The following is a 16,049-nucleotide window of genomic DNA, read 5'->3' on the forward strand; positions in this document are numbered from 1 at the left end:
TTGGTGCCTCATCTGGGGGGTGGGAAGGGGGGCAAAGAAGTGGGTCAACTTCTAAAATGATAACCCATTTCTTCATTCAGTGTGATTTGTGGCAATTACTTGTCACCTGAAATTGTTTAGAAAAGTGCTACAACTCAAACAAAGTTTGAGACTAACTTGGTTTTCACTTTGTGTCCTCACCACAACACAGGATTACAAATAATGTGTCTAAATTGGTCTCTCGTTTCAGCCCCCAGCTGACTTAGGTAACAAGGTTCACTGCCGAGGGTTCCCACGATGGGGGTAGGTGGGCACAGGTGTCCTGGAACAACGTGAGGGTGGCCCAGGGCCCGAAGGGCGAAGCGCTGGCCCGTGGCCCGCCTCAATGTGGGGCTCCCAGGGGCCGACTCAATAGGCTGGGTTCCACTTGATGGCGAGAGAAAGGGCCGTTTCAGCCACTGCCCAGCAGGAAGGATCTGCTTGTGGAAGACCTCTTTCAGGAGCCTCTGTTTGTCTGAAGGCTGTCACAGCAGATGAGTACTCAGCAAACAGCGTGAACAAGGATTTGAACCAGAAAACCAACAGAGCCTTGACAATATTGTGATTGGGGCTTGTCTCCTTAGAGGGGGCTGAATGGCCAATCGAGAGTAGGAACAAGTGTGCATTCAGGACGGGACGTGGATTCCTCATAGTCGCTTTTCAGGACAGGGCGAGAAATCATGGCAGGAAACAGAGGACTGTGTGTGCTTAGGAGAGTCAAAATCCAACAACATGTCTAATCGACAAAGAATCAAGCTAAGCCTAGATGATCCTCTGAGCGCTTCTATGGAGTGTCTGTGTGTGCATGTGTGTGTGTGTGTAATAGCTACGGTTTAAACATATGGCCATAAATTAACAGAACAGATGATTTTGATGAACTGTAGGGCAACCGCTCACTTTCAAGATGCTCACTGCTAAGATACTCTTATAAAACCCTTATTGTTACAGAAATTCCAGGTTAAATGCAAGTTCAATCAACAGCATTTGTGGCATGTTTATTATCATAAAGAATGATAGATAGACAAAATTGTGGAAGTTGCGATAGTCTTTTCTTTCCTATATTTTGCCGTATATCTGAGTGAAACGGCTTCTGGAATTAGAAAAATGTTGGGCGGGATTTGATTTCATCCTTCAGGAATTGATTGGACGCACATCTGAATGGGGCCCTGTCCTAAATTACATACTTCATGTGCACTTGCGGTCCACAAGACTGTAACAAGACATTTTGATTTAGGGCACTTAAAATATTTAAAAGCAGCAATGTGGAGTTTATAATTTTATAAAAGCATTTCCATCATTTTTTTGGGTGAAACTTATTGCATATTAGGCCCTTGTATATTTTTTGAACAGTAAATCTGTTTTAATCATATTTTTGACAGTCATTTTAGGGTTTATGGCATTGCGTTGTCACCTAAAACCATAACATTAGATATAATTTTAGACAAAAAGGGTTTGTACACTTAATAATAACATTCATGTTAACTCAAATACTGTGTGTGGCTGTACGTACTATTGAAATGGTGAGCATTTTAAAGGGCTAGTTCACCCAAAAATGAAAATTTGGAGCCAGCCAATAACGAGTCGCCGTTCTGACGTAGAACCTGGAAGCGCTGAACTTAAACAGCGTGCGAATGACAGAAGAAAAGATATTGTTGAATAAAGTCTTTATTTTTTGTTTTTGCACACAAAAAGTATTCTCGTCGCTCCATAGAATGAAAGTTTAACCACTGCAGTCACGTCGACTGTTTTAACGATGTCTTTACTACCTTTCTGGACCTTGAAAGTGGTGATTATATTGCTGTCTATGGACGAGTCATATAGCCTACCTCTTGGATTTCAACAAAAATATCTTAATTTGTGTTCCGAAGATGAATGAAGGTCTTACGGGTGTGGAACGACATGAGGAGTGAGTAGCTAATTAATGACAGAAATTTTCATTTTTGGGTGAATTAACCCTTTGTTTCCGAATTAGCCCCATTCACTTCCATTATAAGTGACTCACTGTAACCCATTAACACCACGTACATTCATAAACCCATGGGTTATCGTTCTTATTTACATATTTGCGGTGTCAATATCACTGATTTGGACGAACACAGCATACTAATGCTTGTTCTTGTGCATTATTTGGTTTTCTGCCTCAGACTAGAACTTTTAACTTCATAATTCTGAAAATAAAACAATATTTACCTCACTCAAATGAACCCGTTTTCTGTCACAGTTATTGCCTGACATCTTGATTTTCCCCCTCACCCTGACCTGAAATACAGCGCGTTAAACTTTGTGACGTAAAGCTCATGAATATTTAATAAATCAAGCGCAATTCGATTTATGATTGGTTGTTTGTTGCTATCGCTGCTCCGAAGCATTTTATAACTTAACGTTAAAAGAGAGGTATGTAAAATTATATATAACAGCGCTAAAAGTTTTCAAAAAGAATATTATTTTAAAAAAAATATTAATTTCAAACCAACCAAAGCCAGGTGTAAATACGTATTGTGCTGCAGAAGTTCATTCCTTATCTAGTAGACTAATAGTGGAGCTATTTCTCTAATTAACCAACTTAACCTAAACCGGATGCCAGGAGTTCACAGCTAACAGGTCGTGGGAAGCTTAGTCTCACTCTGCAGCACTTCCTTACAAAAGCCTGAGCCCAGTAGCATGACCTCTCTCCAGCCAGGTTAATTCTGATACCTTAATCCCCTGTGAACAAGCCCGCCGCTGGTTTTCTGGATCCAGGCTGCTCTCACACCTGTGTGCTGTCACCTGGCTGCTGTACAGCCAAGCAGAGGAATTCCAGGGGATTGGTCTCTTGTCATTACATGCAGCTTAAAGGATGCTGTTTTGCACAAGCGAGATTGAGGGTTAGGGTTTCTCTTAATGAATCCAAGGTATTAGATTGTCAAAGGAATGATATCGTATTTCTTCAGAGGCTGTGTAATTTCTGTGTTTGGGAAATGCTGATTTACAATGGATTGAAGGGATTTGTTTAAGCACGCAATTTGCCATCTTAAAAAGCCAAATGTATATTCCAACAGAAACTGTCCTGAGAGATTTTCAAAGCGTCGTCAGCTTTTGCAGACAGGCCGGGAAAATCAGCTGATGGTTGTCATCTATTTAGTTGTCTTTTTAAAAATTCATCATACACTTATTGACAAATTTATCCGCTTAATGGCCGGGCGGAGAGGTTGACAGAGAGGAATGTTGTCTGCTAGAAGAGCTGTGCTAAGTTTGAGGGGTGCTGAAGAGAGATGGTTGTGATGGAATGGGCAGGGAAGGGCTGTGACTCCTCCATTGAGTGTGTAGGGGCACGCTGAATTGGGCTGATTTGCCTGTGAATGGAGCCTTTCCATTATTCTTGTTAGGGAGCTGTCACATCCAATAGAGAAAGTGAAAACCTCCTTTTATCAACCTTTTCTAAGTGAAACAGAACAGGCAATCAATAACCGAATTCAAAACCGGGGGAAAGTCAAGCAGAATGATATGGGGATGTTAAAAAAGGGGGCATTTGTCAAATTGGTAATGAAGAAAAAAAGCTAATAAGTGATAAAATTTCAGCTCAAGCAGGGTGATTAGAATAGCAGGAAAGTTCTTCATATTTAATATAAAAGCGTTAGGATAAAAACAAGTCTAAAAATATTTTCTGAGTTTATGAGCAGAGGAAATACTAGAATGTTTTTATTCTGTTCCTGTCATTGTATTTTGTATGGAGACATACACAAAAATGTACGAAAATAAAGTGAATTATGTCATCTTGTGTGATTCAACAAACAGTCATTTATATTGCATTTATGATCAAATAAAATGGTTTGTTGCACGAAAAATCTTAAGAATCATAAACTCTAAATTTGTTGATAAAATAGAAACACTTCAAATGTTCTTACAACCATTTGCTATATTATCTAAATAACTTTAAATACAGTACTCATTGTAACAAAAGGAATGCACTGGTACACAATGCGTTTTTGTCGCCTAACCATTTCCTTTTGAACGCACTGTACAAGATATATGTAACTGCTAAAGGGAAAAAGGTCTTTTATTTTAGAACTTCAAGCATATTGAGTTGGATTTTGAAAGTTTTTTTCAGAAGAATATATTGATATCGGAATAGAGAATAAAGAAAACATCTGAAAATACAGCACAATAATCTTTATTTCAGTCTTAATAGACAAAAGTTGAATTTTATTAAAAAAAAAAAATAATAAATCCCATCACAGCTATGTCCTAAAAAAAATAATAATTTTAAATCCATTTGAATGACTACAATTTGAAAAATGAGAATTTAGATTTTTGTTTCTAAGAATGGAATATGACAAATACATTTAAAATGTGTTCAGGAATATAATTTAAAATTGCATTTTAATATTTTAAATGGGGAGTAATTTTATTTTTTGAAAAATAGGTATCTTATAGTATTATTTTTAATGCAATTAAAAGGGACGATTAAAAAATGTGTGCATGTTCATGACTTTGTCTTATCGAGCCAAAATGGAATGAATAAAACATTCATCAACTAATTTTCATATACTCCGGCTTCCAGTGTTTTTCCGCTGGATGGAGAAAATGAACCGCATCATTTAGCCCCATCAATCAAACTGGTAATTGATGTCTTAATTGATGGCTGGGTTATACAGTTAATTGAGCACCTTCATTGTGGACTGTCATTGTTCACTCTTTTCAAACACACTGCCCAGCAAACGGGCACTGGATAGAGCAACTCGACAAAGACATACTAAACCAATACATGTGTTGCTGGAAAAAAACATGTTTTTATTCCAGAGGAGACAAGATCTCATTTTAGGATCCGAATAGAAGAGATATAGATATCAGATTAATTCAATTATTTTCTTCTCTGTTTAAAAAAAAAAAAAATAGATTAAAAAATATAATTGGCACTTTCCACAAATAAGGTACAAAATAAAACCTGAAACATTTAAAAATGTAATTTACTTTCTTTTTTAACAGATGTTCAAAGAAAGGCCTTCAGAAAATTGTTTGTCCACTTCATGATGGCAAAGTATATTTTACATTAGCTGTTTTTTTCTATTAATTTTAAATGAGATTTGCAGTTTTGCAGCACTGTTCCCAAAACAAAAGGCATGTCTAATTACAGTTTAGAACCTGATTTAAAGTTTCTAATAGAATTAACATAATAATAAACATTTAATATATAGTACAAAGACAAACACCCAATAAGAATGAAAATACACATTTTCATCAAATTGAAAGAAAAAAAATAAAATAAAAAAGGAAAGGTGGATAACAGGTTTGCAAATTCATGGTTATCACCATTTTAATGGAGGACATACAGCCATTTGATGTGTTTAAAAAACAATACTTTTCATGCTAAGTTCATTTGTTAGCTAAAAAATATAAAACGTGATATTTGTGCCTGTAATGCTTAAAAAAGGAAGTAATGGGACCATATTCATGGAAAGTGCAAACTCAGTTTATGATTTCTAAAATGTACTCTCCTTTCTGTAATATTTTTTCTCAGATTGTGGGCTTTCAACATTCCCGGTTTCAGTGCTTGTCTCCGCGGTGACTGAGTGCTGAATCACTGTGACTGATGGAACTGTCACCCATCCATCTTCACTGGCCTGGCTGCAGATTAAAGCAGAAGGATGTATAAATCAGAGCGCTAATGAATAGCTCTACTCAACGGAGGAGAGAGACTTACCTATTTTTCTCTGACCACTCAGTGGGTCCCACTGATCTCTTCCAGCAATCCTTCCTCCTGAAACTATCTAGCCAAAGCATAATGGCGGTCTCTTCTTGACAGGTTAGTTGTTAAACACCGCCCTAACTAAACTAGTCTTTAAACACTCTGGGGGCGGCAGCAGGTATCAGTTGGGTGGGTGAAGCGTCGGCCTCTCTCTGTGTGTAATCCTGGCCTGCTGATGGTGCTGGGGGGCATTTTGCTTAATTGGGTTACAGAATACTTTAATTACTTCACTTTCCCACATTCGTGCTCTGTGCACAGACACAATGATGGCACGGTGAGAATCTGCAGCCCAGGGCCCTGGAGTGCAGCTGCAGGGTAATTATCATTACGAGCTCCATGCATCTGTATACAAACAAGCCCACAGCTGCTAACTCTCTGAGACTGATGATACATGCCACATGAAAGTGCCATTGATATATATATGAATTTATGTATGATTTTATATGAATATAATAGTTGACAAAATACTTTTGGAAAGTTGACATGTTCTGCGGCTTGATGGGATCTCAACTACTTCACACATTTTGCTAACTATTTCATAATATTATGGATGCAGCTTTAATAAGCTCATAGTCAAGACAAAACAATGTTTAGAATAAGAAATTAAGTCACATTATGAGATATAAAATCAGTTATGAAACAAAATGACATAATTATTTTTTTACTTTGAGCCAGAAGCAAATATAACATTAATAAATATGGTAAAAAGTAAACTCATTAAAATCACTCTCGTTCAAAAGTTTGGGGTCAGTAATATTTTTTTTGTAAGAAATTACAATTTTATTCTGCAAGATGCAGTAAATTGGTCAAAAGTGACAGTAAAGACATTTATAATCTTAATCTTATAATCGATCTCTCCAAATTTGCATATTAGAATGATTAACACATTACATTTTAAAATACATTAAAATATAAAAACAGTTATTTTATATTGTAAGGATATTTGACAATATTACAGTTTTCAGTTTTTTGATCAAATAAATGCAGCCTTGATGAGAATTCTTTGAAAAACACCTTACAAACCTCAAACTTTTGAATGGTAGAAGTGTCTGTAACACTTTAGTTTAGGGTCCAATTCTCACTATTAACTATTTGCTTATTAGCATGCATATTACAAGATTTTGGCTGTTTATTAGTACCTATATGACACATATTAATGTCTTATTCTGCATGACCTTATTCTACATCCCTTAATCCTACCCAATACCTAAACTTAACAACTACCTTATTAACTATTAATAAGCAATAATTAGGAGTTTATTGAGGCAAAAGTCTTAGATAATAGTGAGAATTGGACCCTAATCTAAAGTGTGACCGCATTTTCATACAGATGCATAGTATATGAAAATATAGGACCTTCATGCATTATACAGATACGCAACACATATAACTAACTAAAATAAATTAAGTGGACAGCATGCCTCTATGGACACTGGGGTGTGAAGTAAACACTTTAAACATCCCACAGGGAATTAGCTCATCTAAGGGTGAACTGTAAAAGGGGCATTTTTAGACATTTTGCCCATGAATTAGCCCATAAAAGGTGGTGTGGGAAAGGGCAAGATGGCAGAGGAACAGAGTGTGTGTGTGGAGGAAGCAGGAGGTGTGAAGAATAGTGTGTGATCAGTAGTGTGGATGCAGTGTGGGAGAGGGGGCTGCCCTGGCTGTCAGAACTCGGGCCCACAGTGGCCCAGCGGGAGCCCTGGCTGTGCTCCCATGATGCCCTGTTGCCGTGGCTGAGCCCTGGAATGCGACAGCACACAATGGAAGAGCGGGTCTGAGAAGGCCCTTCATCCTGATAACCACATTAAAGGCCCACCAACATCTGTTGAGGCACAGGAGAAAGCTATCTCTGGGCTTTAACCCCCAACAGCACTAATCATTAACCCCCAGCCCTGAGAAGGAGCCCAATAACAGCACCTTATTTGTCAGGCACCCTGCTGATGGACCGAGGGGACTAACATTGTACAGCAAACAGCGTGAGAAGAGCTGGATGATTACTCTTAAGGCCCCAATATACTCTTTTCCGTTCTTTGCTAGAAGAAGTTTGATATACCTGAGCACCAGTAAACTGTTAGCAAACCCTGCCAGTGGTGCTGGGAGAGGCATTTAGGTGATATATGTAGGTGAATATGTAAATATGTGCTGCATGTTTTCCACTCAACAACAAAATATGACAAAAATGACAGTGGTGAGAAAACAGCAGTTAAGAAAGCATATGATCATAGTGATGTGGAAATGTTTGCGCAAAGCTCTGCAATTCAGCACTCTAGTCAAGTCATGTTTATATAGCACTTAATGCATAAATTGGTTTAAAGCAAGCAGCTTTACAGTATTAAAGCATTAGTTCACTTTAAAATTAAAATTACCCCAATCTTTGCTCACGCTCCTAGGTGTATATGACTTTCTTCTTTCTGATGAACACAATCTGAATTATATTAATAAATATCCTGATGCATCCAAGCTTTATAATGGCAGTGAAAGGGACCAATGAGTTTGAAGCTCAAGAAAGTGAATCCATCCATATTAAACGTACTCCACATGGCTCAGGGGGTTAATAAAGGCCTTCTGAAGCAAAGCGATGTGTTTTATACATATAAAAATATCCATATTTAACAAGTTATAAAGTAAAATATCTAGCTTCCACCAGACCGCCTTCCATATCGAACCTACGAAAAAAGCATAACTGATGTAAGTTCGTTAGTTGAATATGGAAGGCGTAGGACACAGTGTAAGTGCTTTGAACTGCGAGAGGTGTCATTCTTTGTACATAAGTTGAATATGGAAGGCGGTCTGGTGGAAGCTAGATATTTTACTTTGTAACTTGTTAAATATGGATATTTTTCTTACACAAATGCATCACTTTGCTTCAGAAGTGCAGATTTTCAATGCCACGTGATGTTTGATCCGGATGATTTTTGCAGTAAATGAGCACGTTATTGTCTGTGTGCAGGTGTTCTGCATCCTGAAGCACAGAAAGACAAGATATGAGCCAGAAACAGGTGTCCTGTCACAAGAAAACTTCTCACACTCCAGGATCCTCATCTGCCTTGAAGGGCCTTTAAGGCTGCCTCGCTTCCACAGGTTTCAAAGCCCTGCCAATTTCACCAGCATGAACCTGGAGACAAAGCAGAGGGGCTGGAGGTGGGGGCGAACGCAAACAAGACTGATGCAGAGGAGAGGTGAGTGTCTTTCTCTCTGGCGTTTCATACGCGGCACTCTCTGTATACGGGCTCTGAGATTAGGAGCTGCAGGAGGTACCCCTAATGCACGGACTCCTCAAGTACCTCCACACAAGTAAGCCCATTCACCAGTAGCTCATTACACGGGCAATTAAGTGTCGTGGGGGGAGGGGGACGAGGGGCCAAAACGAGGGCCGCCAGCCATCGTGAGGAGCCCCTTCCCCCCGGCCCACTCCTCCCAGCGTCTTCACCTGGGCAGGCCAGTGGACACCTGCCTCTTCTAATGAAGATCCATGGCCTCATTTCCATTTCTGGAGTCGTATCAGAGACGGCGGCACACAAAACCGTGCCTGTGTCCTCCGGTCCAGAGAAGCAGATAGAATGACATGGCTAAGTGCTCTTGCAGAGCTGGGGCAGCTGTAGGGTCTGAAAATGGGGTTTTGGGAGGTTTGAAGTGGGGTGCTGCGTTGCCTACGATGCTGCTCTCCTGCTTATTGGCGGGTGCTTCAGGTCCCAATCGGCCACAAAGGCTGCTGCAAGTTTCCTCTGCTCTACGCTTATAATGAGCGGATCTGCAGAAGGGAGGAGAGCCTGTGCAGGAAAAAGTACTCGCAAAATATTCTCACGCAGTCCAATTCAGGTCGACTTGTTCATAAATTCGGAAAGCATCTGTAAATTAAACATTTTCACTACAGATCTGATATATTTCCATTAGTGACCTGTGCTGCTCTCATCTCTGCAGTAAGTCTCATAGAAGTAAAAAATCCTTAAAAATAAGTATCTGGAAGTCAAGATATGATTAAAATATTCAATGTTAATTCAAATGAATGAAAAAGTGTATTTGTGTATTTGGCCATGGTAAATGTAGTACTGTGATGAATTATGGTATACTGTAGAACTGCGGCATACTACTCTCAAATATATTTAGCCATTAATGCACATTTATGAACTGTACCAACTTTTCATAGTAGCTTGTGGCATCGTTGTTCCCCCAAAGTAAGGCTGAAAATGATGTTAATGACAATAACCCGCATCCAAAACAACGCTGTTGTAATGCAATTAAGAAAAGATAGGCAAAACCATGGTTTTTAATGCACTGTCAATTTTGAGATTTTGGGATATTTTGCTTCCATCTTCTTTTAGACTAGTGAAAAGAAAACATCCGAAAATACACATTTAAGTGTTTATTTTTATACTTCATGAGCTCAATTACAGCGTTCGTTTTCAGAACTTCCTGCTTAGCTCTTTTCTGATCATATATCTTCTTTTTCCAGTGATATTCCTCTTTTGTAATGTTTCTCAGCTAGTCTTTCTTCAAATCTCCCTCTTGCTCAGCTCACTCTCTCTCCTCCCCCATCATGAGTGGACACAGCCCCTACTGCAGATTGGCTTGTTTTGGTGCTCTGTCTGATCTACTTTCAACAGCATTTTTCAAAAATTGCTTACTGCACCTTTAAAGGCACAGTATTTAAGTTTCGCTGCAAGAGGTAAGTTTCACAGTTGCTTACCTGCCTAATAAAACACATAGTAGTACATACTGTGAAGTTTCAGCTCAAAATACCCCATAGATTTTTTTTAAATTAATTTTTTTAACTACATATTTTTGGGGCATCATTAAATATGAGCCGATTTAGGCTGCTGCCCCTTTAAATTCTCGTGCTCCCCGCCCCCGGAGCTCGTGCTTGCCTTTAACAGCATAAACAAAGTTCACACAGCTAATATAACCCTCAAAATTGTTCTTTACAAAGTGTTCATCATGCAGCATGTCTAATCGCATAAGTATGGTATTTATTTGGATGTTTACATTTGATTCTGAATGAGTTTGATAGTGCTCCGTGGCTAAAGCTAACATTACACACTTTTGGAGAGATTTATAAAGTATGAAGTTGTGTTTATGAATTATACAGACTGCAAGTGTTTAATAATGAGAATAATGACGGCTCTTGTCTCCGTGAATCCAGTAAGAAACGATGGTAACTTTAACCACATTTAACAGTACATTAGCAACATGCTAACGAAACATTTAGAAAGACAATTTACAAATATCACTAAAAATATCATGTTATTATGGATCATGTCAGTTATTATTGCTCCATCTGCCATTTTTTGCTATTGTCCTTGCTTGCTTACCTAGTCTGTTGATTCAGCTGTGCACAGATCCAGACGTTTTGCCCTTGTCTAATGCTTGAACATGAGCTGGCATATGCAAATATTGGGGGCGTACATATTAATGATCCCGACGTTACGTAACAGTCGGTGTTATGTTGAGATTCGCCTGTTCTTCGGAGGTCTTTTAAACAAATGAGATTTATATAAGTAGGAGGAAACAATGGTGTTTGAGACTCACTGTATGTCATTTCCATGTACTGAACTCTTGTTATTTAACTATGCCAAGATAAATTCAATTTTTAATTCTAGGATACCTTTAAGCATCTTTGAAAAAATAATTAAAATTTTAATTATCCTAAATAAATCAAATTAATGCCTTGGATGTATTTAATGCTATTTTCCAAAATCAGGACTGAAATAAGTATCGTTTTGTTTTTTGTTTGGGAGATTGGGGTTCTGGAAATTGAGGGATGTGACATAGGGACTCATTGACTTCTTTGTTTTTTCAAAAATAAATGATCTGCATAAAACATTAAGATAAATATGTTCTTTTAATCAAGCCCCAGGATATCATAAATAGTTATTTAATTGCGTATATGTTCATTAAGGTTTATTAGATCTTTCATTACCAGTTAAAGCAGTGAAATTGACCATGACCTGATAGGGATGTACAGCAAGCATAAAAATTACACAGGCTAATCATTTGCTGCTCATTAAATGTCACTCTTTATTTTCAGGGCAGTAAAAATAAAAAAAGGAGGGGGGGTGTCTTGTGGTTCGTTCCACACTTCTCGCTGAAAGCTCCATTCAGGAGTGCAGTGTGTCTCTCAATACGATTGTGGGATCCTCCCTTGTTAACATGTTCAGGCTCACCGCCTCCTCTCAGCACCTGAGGGCTAGTGGAGCACCCAGAGCTCAGGTAATGGAGGAAGAGGAAGGCTAGAGTAAAAATAAACAAGCTCAGTCTCTATCCATCCGTTGTGCCACACCTGCTCTGCTCCATTTCAAACCCTGACACGGGCCGCATCAGAGGTCTGTGGGTAGGATAACCTATTGCAGTGCTGTGCTCACTGCTCACTGATATTGTCATAATTATACCAGTCAACCTGCATTTTTGTGGGAGTTTTATAGCTTGTATAAAACCCTGGTGTGTACAACACATATTTGCTATAATTCCAGCCCTCAAAGCATTATTTTTAAAAACCTGACTTATGTATAAGTTACACTACAAACTACAGACAAAAAGTTGCTAACTATAAAGTTACTTAAGACAGCAATATGTTCTTATACATAAAAATATATGTCCAATAAATAAATAAAAAGAGGACCGATTAGGATGAAATGATTCACTAGAATGATCAGACTTTCCAACGATGTGGGCAGTTGTGGCCTGATGGTTAGAGAGTCAGACTCTAACCACTGAGTTGCCCTTGAGCAAGGCACCTAACCCCCAATCACTCTCCGGGCGCCACAGCAAAAATGGCTGCCCACTGCTCCGGGTGTTTATCCACGGTTTGCAGTGTGTGTGTGTGTTCACTACTCAATACTCCTAATGTGTGTGCACTGACCTGGATGGGTTAAATGCAGAGGATACTTTCCATACTTGGCCATGTCACTTTTGATTCACTATAATAAAAGTACCTGTTTAAACCTGGTATTAAGATGCATTTTGGCCGATCCAATCACAAGTGGACAACGCTAAATACAGGGGTAAACAGGGTCTAAAACGTTTTGACCACTTCCAGAAGTAGTCGAAAACACATTCGACCAGATTTCTTTCATAGTGCAGGCGATCTTGTGGTCGAATGCATTCAAACAGCCACAAAAGACTGCCTACTTTTCATCTACCGACCTAATGTGTAAACATTATAACATTACACTACTCGAGGAAATCAGGGCAAAAGTGGTTGAAAGTGGACAAAAGAGACAGACTAAAATACCAGGTGTAAACAGGAATGAGTCTTCCTCTTCTACTTGTGATCTGATCACCCATCTTAGTACCAAGTGTAAACAGGGCCTAGGTGACTGCATTTGGCTATATGCTACACTGCGGCTCGCTGGATAAAGTAGCTTGTCACTTGATAAGCTACACTATTATTAAAAGAGCTGTAATACTGTCGCGCTATTGAAAATGTAGTTAAGTTAGTAGTGTTGCAACTTTTATTTAGTTACTCCCCAACAGTTGTGAGCATATGTGTGTTTAGGTGTGCTTTGTGCCTCAGGCATGGTTACACAATGAGTTTGTGTGTCAGAGTTTGCTCTTCTAAGCAGCAGATCTGGCTTCCCCAGCTCTCTCTCCACTCACCTGTGACGGAGCACTTCCCCTGGTCGGCTCTTATCAGCCCATAGAGGAAATACCTGCCACAGGTAAACAGGACCTTGTGACCCCCAGGCTTTGCACTCATGCTCAAGCAGACAAGATGTTGTTCTTTCTGCCCTGCCATGAGCATCCCTGCCCCCACCTGCCTGAACCCTCTCCCACCCCCTCTTAAATTTAATCTTATCTATATATCAGCAGGTGTAAGGCAAGAGCCTGCTTATCATTATAGATTCAGTATGCACAACATAAGTTGATCAACAGTGCCTCAGCACAAATGCATTTTTGAATGCCTGTAATGATGCTGGTAGCACTTTAAAATGACAAGTCCTCTTTCTCAGAGATTATAGTGAGAAACCGGCATATCAAATCAACACTTAAGAACTTGTTTGCTTGCATAAACCCCATAAAAAAATTTTTTATTGGGTCCCACTTTATATTAGGTGGCCTTAACTACTATGTACTTAAATTTAAATGAATCATTTGAAACAGCGCACTTATTGTGTACATACATGTTTTTACATCGTACTTATATTATTATAAATGCCTGCATGTAATTACATCTGTAACTAATTTCTGTAATTACATTTATAATTACACCCATCCCTTACACCTTAACCCATCCCTAAACCTACCCAAACTTGTCCCTAACCTTACCCGTATCCCACCTCAATAGCAGCAAAAGTGTTTTGCAATACATTATGAACACAATAAGTACATTGCACTTATTTTTTTGATGTAAGTACATAGTAGTTAAGGATACCTAATATAAAGTGGGACCCAAAATTGTAAAATCTTGTTAGACTTTAATGTTTAATTCTGGTTGGCCACACCATTAAATATTCAGATTTTTAAATGTATATATTTTTTCCCTTCAATCCTGTGGTTACATATTTTATGGATTCTGTTTGTAGTTATGGCATGGAATTGGAAGTTTCATTTGTTTTTTTTGTTTGTTTGTTTTTTAATAACATATTTATTTATCAGTTTGATTATTTAGTTATTTATTCTTATGTTTATATTGTTTTCTAAACCCCTGTATTCATTATTTGATTAATATTTTAATATTTATAAATATTAATATTAGCATATAATTTACAAAATGAGGCTGAGACAAATAGTTTTACAGAAAATAAATGCCATGTAAATTTTTAAGCTGAAATTTGTAATTTTTAAGGGGCTTGTACAGAGGGGCCTGTCACTTTATTATGGAAGAGGATTAGGGCCAAGCAATAATAAGAAAATAAAACCATCTCGAGATTAAAGTTGTTAAATTTCGAGAAAAAATTTGTTAAATTATGAGAACCAATTCGTTAAATTATGAGAAAAATGTTGTTAAATTTAGAGAAAAAAGTTGAGATAAAATGTTGAGAATAAAGTCATTAAATTATGAGAATAAAGTCATTAAATTTCTAGAAAAAAGTCGTTAAATTATGAGAACAAATTCGTAATTTAACGAATTTGTTCTCGTAATTTAACAACTTTTTTCTTGTAATTTAATGATTTTATTCTCAACATTTTATCTCGACTTTTTTCTCGAAATTTAACAACTTTAATCTCGAGATGGTTTTATTTTCTTATTATTGCTTGGCCCTAATCCTCTTCCGTACTTTATTGATTATATTATATTATATTATATTATATTATATTATATTATATTATATTATATTATATTATATTATATTATATTATATTATATTATATTATATTATATTATATTCAAAGCATTGAAGTAAATCATGGGTCTATTTTATTATAATTCAAATTAAATACAGTTATATACAATATTATATACAATAATTTATTATATACAGTCTAAAATTACAAGTAGAAACAAAAACATAATTAAATACATAGTTCTGTCATGAAACTCTAGATGATGCAGGCTGATGGGTCTTAACGCAAGCTGATGATAAATACAGCGTTAACTACTTGGCACAAGCTGATTGGTCCATGTCACATCAGCAGCCAATGAGCTTGTTGCTCACACATTTAAATGGCTGATTACATTCACTCTAGCAGTTTGCAGCGCACTTCAGAGTTCCTCTAAAACCCTCCACCTTCCCCAGCTCCACCTGTATAGATCTCAACCTGGTCTCACAGAAAGACGTACCTGTGGGAACATTTTTTCAAATCGCAAAATACGTACCAATTCATACATATCACTGCAGTTTCCAACAGAAATGAACACTAGAGGCAGTAAAACAGCAATCACTTTTAATCATTCTTATACACAGTTATGGTTACAGGGTCAGATTATGGATTAATAAAAACTTGTATTCACGTCTCCTTGCACAATATTATGTTATGATCTCAAAACACTTTTTACCAAAGTGCATGATTTGCAAACAAATACATTTTGGACTTTGGATTGCTTAACCAGCTCCATATGTTTCGCTTTCTGACATAACAAGTCTGCTCGGTAGCTCAGCTGGTACAGAATTTTACTTAGCATGCGGAAGGCTTGGGTACGAAAGAGCTCAAAGATGAGAGATCAAAAACAATTTTTTTTAAATCAGGACTGCGGTGATGCGTCTAAAACCAATGTAATAAAAACGTACCATATTCACGTTCATCTGTTTCAGAAAAAAACTGAACACGCTTTTAGCACCACTCAGTGGATATTTCACACTGAAACTGTCACAAAGCATACAAAAACGTTTTGAAAAAATTTTCCCACAGGTACGTTTTTCTGCTG

This window comes from Chanodichthys erythropterus, chromosome 1 (genome assembly GCF_024489055.1).
Source record: "Chanodichthys erythropterus isolate Z2021 chromosome 1, ASM2448905v1, whole genome shotgun sequence".
Taxonomy (NCBI): Eukaryota; Metazoa; Chordata; class Actinopteri; order Cypriniformes; family Xenocyprididae; genus Chanodichthys; species Chanodichthys erythropterus.